At 38.2% G+C, this 14,860-nt stretch overlaps 1 protein-coding gene across 4 annotated transcripts in view; it reads right to left on the bottom strand.

Moving 5' to 3' along the window:
* Window positions 1–14,860, bottom strand: part of Aff2 (ALF transcription elongation factor 2) — a 536,897-nt gene that overhangs the window by 414,169 nt on the left and 107,868 nt on the right. The gene's annotated exons all lie outside the window — the stretch shown is intronic.

The following is a 14,860-nucleotide window of genomic DNA, read 5'->3' on the forward strand; positions in this document are numbered from 1 at the left end:
TAATTTGTCCTGAAACCTTATCTCTTTTTCTGTGAAGGCTCTTCAGTATTTCCACTAAGTTGCTACATATTTCATGGAAAGGTATATACTCAGGTTTTGTTAGGACAAGTTTTCCTATAAGACAGCTATATCACAGTTTTTAGGATTCTAAATTGATATCAAAGTTTTGGATTGGGTTTTATAGGAATGTATAAATGAATAAAATACAGAACTCGCAAATTTAGGTCTAAGCACAAAAACAGAAGTACAAAACCTTGAAATAATACTTGCAACGATTTTACCTTTGACTAGAAGGATCTGGAAAATTTCTTAGAAGAGGCAAAGCCTTGAGGTACATCTTGACATATTAGTTAAAGTACATAAAGCAAAAAGAAACAGACAGCATGAACGGCAAAAGGAGAGTTGAACAGGGGAGACATAAGCTTGTGCACTAGAAAACTCAACTTGTGCAGTGATGTGATTTCTAGCCCAAACTGTTGGCCTTAAATTTGAATGGAATGGAGTAGCATGGAAAGCTAACTAAATTACTTTAGACAGATAGCAAAGCTGAAACATACCTCTAATTTTCATCCCCATTGCACCTTTTGGTAGTCTAGTGGAATGGATTTAGTGTGACGAGTCTCTTTTGTCTAATCAAATATGTCAACACTTAGATGAGCATTTTTGTATCCATTTTATCCTCTTTCTACATTCAACATTCATTTAATAGTCTTTGCACCAATCCCTTCACAAATTCTGTATCTCAATGCATAACAAGAGATCTATTACTTAAAACAATTCCCACCCAGGCCTCCTTATTAATGATTTCAAGATTTTGCACCTGCAATTGGCTAATTGCCAACCAATAGAACATTTGAGCTTACAAAATTAAGGATTTAAGTATAAGTGGGAAACTACAATCATAAATGAAATGCTGAATTCACACTCCTGATTTCTATGGCCTAATATATTAAGGGATGAAGTTGGAGCCTAGCAGTCATCGTTGAGTCTCCTGGAAACGATCTCTTCAGTTTTGAAACTGTCTTGAAAACTGTGGTGTGATCATTATTAGAATCTCAAAAGGCAGCTCAGAAAAATAGAATGGTCATTTTCTAACTTATCTGAAAGATTTACTACTTTACTTCCCCTTCCCCTCTTCTACAAGAGCCAATTTTTTTTTAAAAAAAAAAAAGGAAAAGAACCCAAGAATGGGTACGTGAAGGTAACATTTTTTCAGAGTCTCAAAATCACCTGAGAATTTTCAACAATTGGTTTATAAATAATTGCACTTCTGATATTTCCCTTATTAACCAGAAAATTCCCTTGAACAAAATGTCCTGTCACAGTTAACACCACCAGTGTCTCTTCCACAAGAACAATAGCCAAATCACAAATCCAAGCTTTAGATAAACCACATACCTAAGACTGATCTGAAAACCATGTCTCCATTTTACTTTGGAATCCCCATATATGCAGTGTCTGGCTTTGTTGCATCATCACTTGCTGTGATGACTGCATGTACTTTCCAGTTTGGCAATAGTGTTAGTAGTATTAGGTGACAATACCCCTTCTGGGAAGCAATATGTTTTCAGTAGCTTTTACAGGATACAGGACACCTGGCATCTTCATATTAAGAACATCCTGTGGATTCTAGACATTAATAAAGGACATTGAGCCTATAATTCATGATCCTAGAGAAGCTAAATAGGAAGGTGAAACCAAAGAAAAACATATAGTTATCCTTGTGGAAATTGGAAGTAGACAAGATTGCTAGTCAAAAATTGAGAGCCTTGGGGGTGGGTGTGGTGTGGGGGTAAGGGGAGATGGACAGAGAGAAGTGAGAAGGCGAGGATAGGGAGAGCTTGGGGGAATGGCATGGTTGGGATGGAGGAAGAGTGGATATGGGAGCAGGGAAGTATAGATCTTAATTAAGGGGGCCATTTTAGGGTTGACAAGAGACTGAACTCTTGAGGGGTTCCCAGGTGTCCAAGGAGATGTTCCCAGCTTGTTCCTTGAGCAGTTGAGGAGAGGGCACCTGAACTGGCCCTATCCTATAGCCACACTGACCAATATCTTGCATATCACCATAGAACCCTCATCTGTCTATGGATGGAGACAGAGACAGAGACCCACACTGGAGAACTGAACTGAGCTCCAAAGGTCCTAATGAGGAGCAAAAGGAGAGAGAACATGAGCAAGGAAGTCAGGACCGCGAGAGGTGCGCCCACCCACTGTGATGGTGTGGCTGATCTAATGGGAACTCACCAAGGCCTGCTGAACTGGGTCTGATGGAGCATGTAATCAACCAGGACTCTCTGAATGTGGCTGACAAGGAGGGCTGACTGAGAAGCCAAGGACAATGGCACTGGGTTTTGACTCTACTGCATATACTGGCTTTGTGAAAACCTAGTCTGTTTGAATGCTCACCTTCCTAGAACTGGATGGGGGGAGGAGCTTTGACTTCCCACAGGGTAGGGAACCCTGACTGCTCTTTGGACTGGAGAGGGAGGTGGAGGGGGAAGGAAATGGGAGGAGGTGAAAAATTTTAATAATAATAATAATAAAAATTAAAAAAATAAAATTTAAATACTATGCCTTCAAAATACTGTGGGCAAGGATACAGGTCTTTGGTATTAGACATTATAGGCATATTCAGTTTAGAGGGTCTAACATAGTTTATGTGAAATTCTGTTTAGCTTGAAGTGGTTTTACTCTAGAGATGTAGAATCAAAGGAAGATCGTGTAGTTAAATAGTGTTATAGTAGCATGTATAAATAGTGAGAGGATGGTATGGAGTTGTAGCGAAAAGGCAAATATGAGGTCTCTGGGGCAGGCCAGCTGGCAGACCAAAGGGATTTGCATGTGCAAGCTAAGAAATTAAATTTTAACATAATTTAAATAGAATAAAGTGTTTAATTAATGTCATAGAAAAATAAATCATAAAATAAAAATAAATAAAAGAACAAAAGACTTTCAAAAGTAATCTTCATTCACATGCAATATTATCAAAACTATTTATTTCAGGCTTATTGGCTACTAAATAGTGAATAGTGAACCTGCCTATATGAAAGATATGGCTGCTGATTTTAAGACTGTAATTATTTGGACAACTAAGACCTATTGATATATAAAGAAAAATAACTAAATTAGATACCCTATGACATCTGCTAAATAAGTGATATCAATACTAATGACTAGGGAACTCAAAAGAGAGCAGTCTTTGTACACTGGATTAGGCAAGCAAAGCTTCATGAAATATTTGAAAATAGAGTTTTATAAGATGAGAAGAGGAAATTGTAAGGTTCAATGAGAGAAATGCACCCAGCCCACTGCAACGTAGTGACTGACTATTTGAGCCTGTCTGAAGATAGGGAAATAAAGAGATGGGTTTTGGAAAGTAATTGTGTGTAAGGGAGGCATAAAGGATGAGGCAAGATGCAGGCCATGGAGTACAAACTATCCAGTGGTCAAGGGAAGAAGTGGTGTTTGCCAGAGAGTACAGATCTCCATACTGGTAACATCCTGTCAAATGGATCTAGTACAATCAGCTACAAACAGGAAAATGTTCTAATTCCCCACGGTCAGTAGAATACACTGCTACTTGAATGAACAATTAATAAAATAAGGTGTCATAAGGCATTTCCATGTTTTCCCAATTTGCAGATTTCAACTAACATATTGTTAATCATTTTTTATTCATATAAATCTGTGGAGAAAGGAGTTTAACATACTATGTAAAAATATTTTACTAGACTCCAAGGAGTGTAAGTTTTTACAGGAAGACAGAAAGACATTTTAGTTTGTCTTTCATAAATTAAGAAACTGAGCCACAAAGAGCTTAATCACATGTATGCCAAGCTGAATAATGTACAGACATTCACACTCTAATCTAAATCTGATCAGGTATAGCAAACAATTTCATTAAGAAATGAGTCTTGAAGATTATCCTGGATTATCCTGGGTAGAACAAATGTGAATACATTATCCTTAACAAGGGGTGGCAAGCAGGAGGTCAGAACCAGGATAAGAGGCAGAAATGAGACAAGGACAGGAGATAACAGGGAAGTGAGGCTAATGGACAAGCAATGTGAACAGCCTCTAGAAGCTGGGATGGTAAGAAAGGGATTCTTACTTAGATCTTCCAGAAAGTATGCCAAGCAATTGGTTTTTATTTTTGTTGTTGTTTGTTTGTTTGGGCCTCCAGAGAAAGCAATTGTGCTGCATTAAGTCACTAAAGTGTATAATGATTGTTATAATAGCCCTAGGAAGCTAGTATATCATGTCTATAGAAATGGACTTCTCATCTTCATGGACTTACTACTCTGACCGCTAGACCACACTGCCTGTATTTAATTTTTAATTTTGACAAATTGCAGACAAGACAGCAAGACATTGAGAGCCATCCAGAAGCAGCATGCAATATGCCAGCTTTTCCCAGGAGAACTCCTTTCCAAATTCCAAATGCTAGTGAGAAGTTTTCCCTTTCAAAATCACATCACACTTGTAGCTGCCACTTGTAATAAATTAGAACTCTATAAATCAAGACTACACCATAGAAAATACCACATTGATCAATGCAATGAATATCTACCCAGTGCTTCCTTTATCTGTCAAAACATTTAGCTATGAATGTTCAAGCTCCAGAGTACCAATGTTCACTAGTGAAAATTTAGCTCAGCTTCCTGTCTGAGCACTATGAATATTTTATGAATGATCCTTTCTTCTGTGTGACCCCTGAGTCACTAAGATAGAATTGTATTTGAAAAACACTGTAATGAGTAACAAAAATTAAAAAATATAATTTTAATGATATTCTTTGATCTTGGTGTTTGGCAATATAATTACTGAACATGGTACTCCTTGGCTTAATTTATAATAAGTTCCCAGAGTTACCTTTTAGGGGATATTTATTGTTTCTGTGGAGGAGAAATAAAATATATGAGAAATGTATTTTATTCTAACTCTTATTTAACACGCAGTAGGCTTTGGGAAACCAGATATGACCAGTTGATTCTAGGAATACACCACACTAGAAATTAGTTATGAGGGCAGGAATTCACTGTTTGAATAAATCCTCCAAGTTAATTCCATAAATCACTCATCTGACAGATTAAAAATAGAGTAAGCACACAACTTTTATGTATTAGCACTTTGGCTCACTCAACATTAAAGTGAAAAATAGAAAAGGAACCACAACATTCTCTACCCTCACTCTATTTTAATTGTTCTCCACAATCTTTGTTATATTTTGGCTGTTGTGGAATACATTAAAATGTAGAAATTCTTTAATAAACATAAAGAAAGCAAATATCATGAACAGGACCTCTTACAACAATGATTCGGAACAATTTTGACTCAGTGGGATTTAGATTATTTAGCCTTAAAGTTTGGGAAGTGTTAGAAAAGAAACAATATAATAAAAGCTTTCCCATGTTCTGTTTCCAGCTTACTCTCTCGTTTAAAGGACAAGCTGGTAGGAGGAGAGATAAATCTCAGGCCTTTGAACTAGAATAAAAGTTTTCTCCGTGCAATTAGAGGCCTACTTGCTTTTCCATAGAAGCAGTGAAGGTTCAGAATTCCCGACAATCCTCATCCTTGCGGGACTAGGGATGGGTCAGATGAGCCAGCCACCAGGTCCATATCTGATGTCCGTGTCTCAAGAGTTAGGCTTTCACAAGGATTGTGTTCATTTTTTTCCCTACCTCTCATGCACATGCTGACTTAAAAGGGATGTGCAGCTCTCATAGGTGACACTCCCTTTCCTCTTTAACCCTGACTATCTGACCTATGACCTTCTGAGCCTCCAAGTTGGAGGGAACCAGCATCCATTGTTTGTTTTGTGGTGTTCAAGCTGCTGGGGACCTGACAATTTTTTCTAAGAAGGATATTGTAGACAACCTGATGGTAGCTGAGAAACATGCAAAACCCTATGAGGTTGATTAAGATAGCCAAGATCTTTTAAAAGAATAGGCTTCAGATAAAGCATATTAGGGAAAACTGGAAGGTAACTGGGCAAAATAATTATAGAAGTTCTAGATCTGAGAGGTAACTTAGCAATTAAGAGCATTTGCTGCTCTTGCAAAGGATCAGGGTTAGGTTCCCAGTATCCTCATTAATAGGCTTGCAATTGACTGATAATCCAGCCCCAGGGGATCTGATATATTCTTCTGATCTTTGTGGTATAATGTACACATAAGGTACACATAACACAATACGGACATATACATACATATTTTTAAAATAAATTTTAAAAAGAAAAAAAATTCCAAAAAAAAGAGGGATGTGCGGTAAAGGTGAAGAGCGAGCAAAGAAAATTCCTTCAATAAATTTGCTTCCACGAGGAACTGAAATGTTCCAAACAAGGAGGGCTATCCTTAACACTCCCTGAATTAAATCTTAATTTAGATCAAAAACTAGGAAAATAGAGAAAACCCCTTAGAACCTATCCAGTCACTTCATCCATATATTCAAATGGAACAGAAATCAAACACCCCCAGAAACAGACCCATGTACATTCGAAGCTCAATGTAACTCAACCAGCAGAGAAAACAGGTGCTAATACTATTCCCTAAACCACATTTCCACAGGATTTCAACAATTTATAGCTTGTTATAAATTACACCAAGGCCACATATCAAAGAGTGAAAATCACCCATATTAAATTAATCAGAGATTTAAGAAAATTATACATTGAGCATGGTTGAGCATAATCCATTTAATGTTTCAATGTCATGGGACATTTGCTTTATAAATAAAATATGAAAGTGATTAAACTCCCACAGACCCCAAGGAATATGACAAATCTGTATGAGCACTCCCTAAGCCTTGGATTGGTATCTCTGAATTTTGGTTAGTGGAGAAAACTAAAAACTAAAAACTCATGTAACTGAACACAGGCTAATGACGCTCCAGAGGAAAGTCAATTTCAGCATGAAAAAAAAAAAAAGTGAAATTCAATATCCTAGCGCCTAATACTTTTATTTTCTACAGAAGAATTCAAATGTTACCCTCAGCTCTGAAAGCTCAGTTGCAGCTTTCCTTTAATGGAATTTGAAGTGCATGTTGAAGTCAGTTTTGGGCTCCAAGACTCTTGACGCTGCACTAAACACTCCCATTGTTAAAAGCATCTTTATGAACCAGGATGGAATTCCAGGATGAGAATAGAAAAGGAAGACTTTGAAGAAGACTGCAGAACAGTTAAAATATCCAACAACTCTTTTACCAAAAACTGAAATGAAAAGTCATAATGCAAAACTACCAAATTAGTCTCAGTATTCTCCACAGTCAAGAAATGACACCAGAATTATCAGAGGATGAAGATGTAGCTCATATTCTGTGTAATTCCCTAGCTGTGCTTCTTTAGTTTCCTTACATCCTTCCAAATCCTTTAAAGAGGCACTGCATAGCTCTCTGTGTATAAATGTTAATCAAAATGAATTTGACTTTGAAAACCTTTTAATAGCTTTATAACAGCATCTGGAAAAAGTCATTGACATTCAGTGACACCAGAGCATGGCAAGTGCTATGAATCCTGGAACATGTTTTGTCAGACTCAATAATCCAATAACAGACCATGGCTTTGTTGTCAACTTTTCTAATCAAAGGCCAGAAAGAAAGGGAGGTCAGGGTGACTGCCACAACACTCTATTCCCTTGATATGGTGGCTAGATTACAGCTGTATGTTGACTTTAAAGGTTCATAATTCAATTGCCTCCTTTTAGGATATATTAAATATTTCCTTTAAGTGAAATTTTAGCATACATTTTATTAATACTTTGAGAATTTCACATGTATAAAATGTATTTTAAACATAGTGTTTCCTCGTCGTCCTAAACCTCCCACCCCAGGATTTCGAAAAAGGACAAAGCATTATCACCTTCTCACATAACTATGTTATTCTTATTGATCAAACAGGACTTGAGAAATAGGATACTTTTGAAGTTCAAAACTTTTTTTATTCTTGATGAACTAGCAAATACCTGCTAAGCACAATCACAGAATATAGATTGTCTAAGAAGAAAGAAAACAAGAAAAATTTTAGATCTATTTTGAAAAAAAAATTGTCTCCTTATTCTTAAATACATATTCAGATTTCTGGTGTGGGAGAATTGTCTGTATTTTGTCAATCATATTTTAATAAAACACTGATTGGTCAGGCAGGCAGTATAGGTGGGAAAACCAGACAGGAAGTAGAGGTGATGCAATGAGAACAGGAGAATTCTGGGAAGCAGAGAGCTTCCTCTGCCACTCCTGCACAGACCATCGAAGAGGCAGCATGTAACTTGCCCTGCTGAGAAAGGTACAGAGCCATGTGCTAACATAGATAAGGATAATGGGGTAACATAAGTTATAATAGCTAATAAGTAGCCTGACCTAATGGGCCAATCAGCTTATAACCTTATGGAGTCCTGTGTGTGATTTTCTCTTTGGGATTTGCCGGTTGTGGGGTACCGGGCAAGGTGGAAACCCCAACAAGCAGGCCCCCCCTTACTACATATGGCGCCCATGTGGATAACTGAATCCACAGAAAGTTTGAGGTTTGGGAAAGAATAGAGTAAAGCATGTTTTCTTGGTAGCAGCAATTTCTCGGGTCTACTCTGTTTGCTAGAGGCAAGCAAGTGCTCTCATCTAAGAGCAGCTTCCTGACTCAGCTTTAGCTGCAAAACTTTGTAGCCCTTTTAAGAAGTCCTGCCGTGAAACACTTAAACGGTGTTGATGAAAAGCTGAACGCATGCTTTTCGCTTTTCAGCAGTAGCAGGAAAAAAGCTGTGCTGTTTTAAAATGCCAGCTTTCTGGGCCATCCTGCCAGGGCAAACTCTGACTCTTTTAGGCAGGCAGTCCGACTGAGTGTGGTCTGTGAGCGGAATGTTGCAGCTTGCTTGCTGGCAGGGACCTTGAAATGCCATAGAGTTGTTTGTGGCAATAAAAATGGCTGCAGTAGGTACCTCAGCCATGAGGCTGGAAAGCTAAGGAATGGGCTAATTCCAGCCATAAAAGCCACAGTTTTAGTCCTCTCCTTAAAGACTCATGTGGTCAGAAAAAGAGAGATATACAGTAAAGAGAGATTCAAAGACGAAGAAAACCTCTAAATGGTTTACAGTGTGTTAAAAATATATGCAGGCTAAAAGGTTAAAGTCATTAAAAATAAAAAAGAAAGAAAGGGAGATATAGGGTGTGGTGGTACACACCTTTAATCCCAATGCCTGGGAGGCAGAGGCATATTGACCTCTGTGACTTCAAGGGACAGAGGTAGAGATTGACCTCTGTGACTTCAAGGTGTGGTAGCACACACCTTTAATCCCAGTGCTGGGGATGCTGAGACAGTGGGATCTCTGAGTTCAAGGACAGCCTAGTCTACAGAGTTATTCCAGGACAAAGATATACAGAGAACCTGTCTCAAAAAGTTAAAAGTAAAAATAAAAGAAATAGAGGTTGAAATAAAGCCGCATAAAGATGGAAAATACACAGAGAATCTTGATACTGTATGCTATTATGCTCTTTTTGAATTGTTTGAATGCTGAGGAAGGAGCAACAGCTGCTAAAAGACTTTTGTTTATAAATGCTGCTGAATTAATCCAATATAGATAGTTTGAAAATACCTTGGCTTCAAAATTGAAGTCAAAAGGTATGTTACTTTGAAGAAGAGATTCTGTTTTTCTTTCCACAGAAAATGAGAGGCTCTGAGTTTATTCAGAGTTAATAAAAATCACCTTTGACCAAGGGAGACCACCTGAAAAATCTCCGACAGGAATAGATGGCCCAGATGTCTGAGTTCTTCATCCAGAACAGGTTCAAGACTGCTGCCTGAGATGATCAAGACTCACAGGATACTCCAGTCAGGACTTGATGATAATTCTAAATTTTCTTTAGGTCCCCATAAGATTATCAGCGCCCCCAAACAGCAGAAAGTAGCCTGAAATACTACGCCCACATTCCCAACAAATGGACTATGGGTATTTTCCTTTGTTTAAAAAAAAAAGAGGGAAATGGTGTGGGAGAATTGTCTGTATTTTGTCAATCATATTTTAATAAAACGCTGATTGGTCAGGCAGGCAGTATAGGCGGGAAAACCAGACAGGAAGTAGAGGTGATGCAATGAGAACAGGAGAATTCTGGGAAGCAGAGAGCTTCCTCTGCCACTCCTGCGCAGACCATCGAAGAGGCAACATGTAAGCTGTCACACTGAGAAAGGTACTGAGCCCATGAGGCTAATATAGATAAGGATAATGGGGTAACATAAGTTATAAGAGCTAATAAGTAGCCTGACCTAATGGACCAATCAGTTTATAACCTTATGGAGTCCTGTGTGTGATTTTTTCCTTGGGATTTGCCGGTTGTGGGGTACCGGGTGGGACAGATACCCCAACAAGCCAGCCCTCATGTTACAGATTTCCATGTTATGAATTAATTGGTACAAAACTTCAAATGATAAAAGAGATGGTTTGTAGTGGACCACACCCTCATGACTCTTTCTTAATTTTTAGGGTGTTGGAAGGTGCTGCATTCAAGTTACCATTGTCTACACCCGTCAAGATCTCAACATATTCTGAATTCTTCTAGGTACAAGTTAGCATTGAGCAAACAACTGTAAAAAACTGAAAATTTTGGTGAAATTTAAAACTGAAAATTTTAATGAAATTTTCATTTGATGACTGTTTATTAATATAGCAAGCTCACAAACCCATTGCTCCGTGCCTACATCATTCAGCTCTATCATTTCTAATTACTTGACTACATAGCAGGAAGGATCTCAGTGTTCTTTGAACCCTTTTGTTTGTTTTTTATACCTTTATATGCTATCTCCATCTTGACCATGGTGCTTGGCACACAGATTACTCTTATAATTGGCATTTAAGTCAAGAGAACCTTGTGATGCTTGTATTCTGTCAATCATATTTTAATAAAACGCTGATTGGCCAGGCAGGCAGTATAGGCAGGGAAGCCAGACAGGAAGTAGGGGTGGAGCAAAGAGACTGGGAGTATTCTGGGAAAACAGGAAGCTCCCTCTGCCACTCCTGTGCAGACCACCAAAGAGGCAGCATGTAACTTGCCCAGCTGAGAAAAGGTACGGAGCCATTATGGCTAACATAGATGAGAATAATGGGTTAATATAAGTTATAAGAGTTAACAAGAAGCCTGACCTAATGGGCCAATCAGTTTATAACCTTATGGAGTCTTGTGTGTGATTTTCTTTGTTGCTTGCCAGCTGTTGGGGTACTTGGAGGGATGGAAACCCCAACAAGCCGGCCCCCTCATGCTACATATGGCGCCCACGTGGATAACTGCATCCACAGAAAGCCTGAGAAAGTTTGGGAAAGAATGGAGTAAAGCATGTTTTCTTGGTGGCAGCAATTTCTCGGGTCTGCTCTGCTTGCTAGAGGCAAGCAAGGCTTTCATCTAAGAGAGGCTTCCTGACTCAGCTTTAGCTGCAAAACTTTGTGGCTCTTTTAAGAGGTCCTGCCACGAAACACTTAAACGTTGATGAAAAGCTGAATGCACGCTTTTCGGTTTTCAGCCATAGCAGGAAAAAAGCTGTGCTGCTTTAAAATGCCGGCTTTCTGGGCCGTCCTGCCAGGGCAAACTCTGACTCTTTCAGGCCGGCAGTCTGACTGAGAGTGGTCTGTGAGCAGAATGCTGCAGCTTGCTTGCTGACAAGGACCTTGAAACGCCATAGAGTTGTGGCAGTGAACACAGCTCTGGCTGGTATCTCTACCATGAGTCTGGAAAGCTAAGAAATGGACTGGGTCTAGCCATCAAAGCCACGGTTTTAGACTCATGTGGTCAGAAAAAGAGATATACAGTAAAAAAAAGAGTCAAAGAGGAAGGAAAACCTCTAAATGGTTTACTATGAGTTAAAAATATATGTAGGCTAAAGGTTAAAGTTCTTAGGGTAAAAAAGGAAGAAAGAGAGTAGTTGGGTGTGGTGGTATACACCTTTAATCCCAACACAAGGGAGGCAGAAGTAGACTGACCTCTGTGACCTCAAGGTGTGGTAGTACACACCTTTAATCCAGTGCCTGGGAGGCAGAGACAGGCAGATCTCTGTGAGTTCAAGGTGTGGTAGCATACACCTTTGAGCCCAACACTTGGGAGGCAGAGACAAGTGGATCTCTGTGAGTTCAAGGACAGCCTCATCTACAGAGTTATTCCAGGACAAAGATATATACAGAGAACCTGTCTCAAAAAGCCAAAAGTTAAAAGAAAAAATAAAAGAAATAGAGGTTAAAATAAAGCTGCATAAAGATGGAAAATACACAGAGAATCTTGATACTGTATGCTATTATGCTCTCTTTGAATTGTTTGATTGCTGAGGAAGGAGCAACAGCTGCTAAAAGACTTTTGTTTATAAATGCTGCTGAACTAATCCAAGATAGATATTTTGAAAATACCTTGACTTCAGAATTTGGGTCTAAGAATATGATGCTTTGGAAAGGAGGTCCTTCTTTTGTTTTCACAGAGGATGAGACCCTGTGGATTGCTTCTATCCCAATATGGTATGATAGACCACGTCCTCCTGAAAGGTTGCTGTGAACACCCTCAAGAAATTACTTCACTCAACTGCCAACTGAGATGAACCTGGCAGACAGGTTATACCATGAAAGACCTGATTAACAGCGCCCCTATACAGCAGGAAGAAGTTTGGAGAGAAATAACTACGTCCATATTCCCAAATATTGCTTATAAATGTTCTTTTACATTTAAAGGGGGATATGATATAGATATGAATAATTTCATTGGTATGGATTTTAAGGTCAATTTTGTTATATGTATATATATTTCTGATCTTGACTGATGTATTGTGATTGTGTAGTTCATTTTAAAAATGTAATGTATAATTAGAAAATACAGGTTGTTAATGGATAATCATCGATAATAGTAAAGCTTGTAGTAATGTTAGTCTGATTTTCTGAAGTGCATAGATATATTTCAGATAGACATTCATATCTTTCAAAGACTACAGAGCATGGCATATAATGTTTTAATAACTTAGGACTTTTCATGACAATGAGACACGTCTGCTCCTGGCAGCACCAATCTACTTCAAGAGGAAGATGGGCATCGAAGAGGCTCCTTATGGAGTTGGTTAGCCATTTGGGCAAGAAACTGCTCTTGCCTGGACTGTTATATAAACTGGACACAGAGAACCTGCAGAGAGAGGACTGCTGAACTTGCCTAAAGGTGAGATGATATTTCGGGGTTCCTGATTCATGAAAGAGTCTGCGAGACATTCTGCAGGACACAGCAGATAGTGACTGAATTGCCTTTGAAATTTCCTGCTTCATGAAAATGTCTCTGGATATTATGGGCCTGAAGGCTGAAGATGGGTGCCCCAACGATACAAAGGAACTTTGGGTGACTGTCCAGGCAGCGAGATGTCTCTGTCATTTCTAGAGTTTTGGAAGTTGCTTACTTCTTGTTTACTTAGGTAATATATCCTTCTGGAGTCTTTGATGGAGTTAAAGAATGGATAGTCGTAGTTATAGTTTTCCATTATTATGATAAAGATTTAATTATAAATATTGTGACTGTAATTCTTGCTTGATAACTGTTTTGTTATGTGTAATTTTACTATGTTAAAATTAAAGCCTTTCTTTTTTGTTTAAACAGAAAAAGGGGAAATGATGGAGGAGGGTTATCTGTCTATTGTGTTATTTTCATTGGTCAATAAAGAGACTGCCTTGGCCCCTTGATAGGACAGAAAATTAGGTAGGCGGAGTAAACAGAACAGAATGCTGGGAAGAGGGCTATGAGCCAGACGCCATGGAGCCAGGCACCAGGTCAGACATGCTGAATCTTTTCCGGTAAGCCACCACCTTGTGGTGCTACACAGATTTTTAGAAATGGGTTAATATCAAGATATGAGAGTTAGTCAGTAACTAACTCTCTAAAGATAATGGGCCAGACAGTGCTTAAATGAATACAATTTGTGTGTTGTTATTTCTGGGACTAAGCTAGCCGTGTGGGAGCCAGGTGAGGCGAAAAGCAGGCCTGCCCGTAGTCCCTCACAACAGATGCTCATAAGCAGTATCATGTGAGATCAGAGAAGAAGTTCTTTATTTCACTCTTCCACGGCCATGCTTAAATGGAGAAAGTACCTCGTACTGTAAGAAAACTGCATCTCCACAATTTGACACTTCTGTATGATCTCTTTGTTGTTCATAATCTTGACCCAGAAGTACTGCAGAATCATCAAAGATTCAGTTGTAGATAGGCCCTACATTGTACAGAAACAAACTTTTTGCATAAAGCCTTCATATTCTGTGATGTCTTTAAGACTTGAGAACACAGTGGAAAATACATAGGCATTATAAAGCAGACTTTTAGAAAGTTTTATATCTCTGTAAGAGAAACTACCTGTAAAAATATTCTGAAATGATTTTATTTTAGAAAAAAACTTATAAGGAAAGTATATTATTGTTTTTTCAGTATATCACGTTCAAAGGCTCATGATAGCAATGCATCTTACAGTAGATAATACTAGGGTTCATCTTTTAGTTAGGACACACATGCTGGGTTGTCAAAGTCATTTTTCCCAATTTAATTACTGTAATTACTTAATTACATTAAAGAAAATAATCTACTGATAATATTATCTTTATGATGATATTCAATTTTTACTCAAACATGCGTACACAACTTTAATATCCATGAGAGCTTGCATGCAAGAGTTATACCCTTGCTTTTTCCTAATAACTTTAATTTTATTCATTTGTTCACATGACAGTATTACATCACTTGTAATTATTTCATTGCATATGTAAAAACTATATCATCTATAACCATTATCTATCTCTCTGTCTGCCTCTCTGTCTGTCTATCTATCAATATCTATCATTTATATAATGTGAGTTAATACTGATACTCAAGTTATATTATGATA

The sequence above is a fragment of the Myodes glareolus genome, chromosome X, assembly GCF_982192425.1.
Source record: "Myodes glareolus chromosome X, mMyoGla1.1, whole genome shotgun sequence".
Lineage (NCBI taxonomy): Eukaryota > Metazoa > Chordata > Mammalia > Rodentia > Cricetidae > Myodes > Myodes glareolus.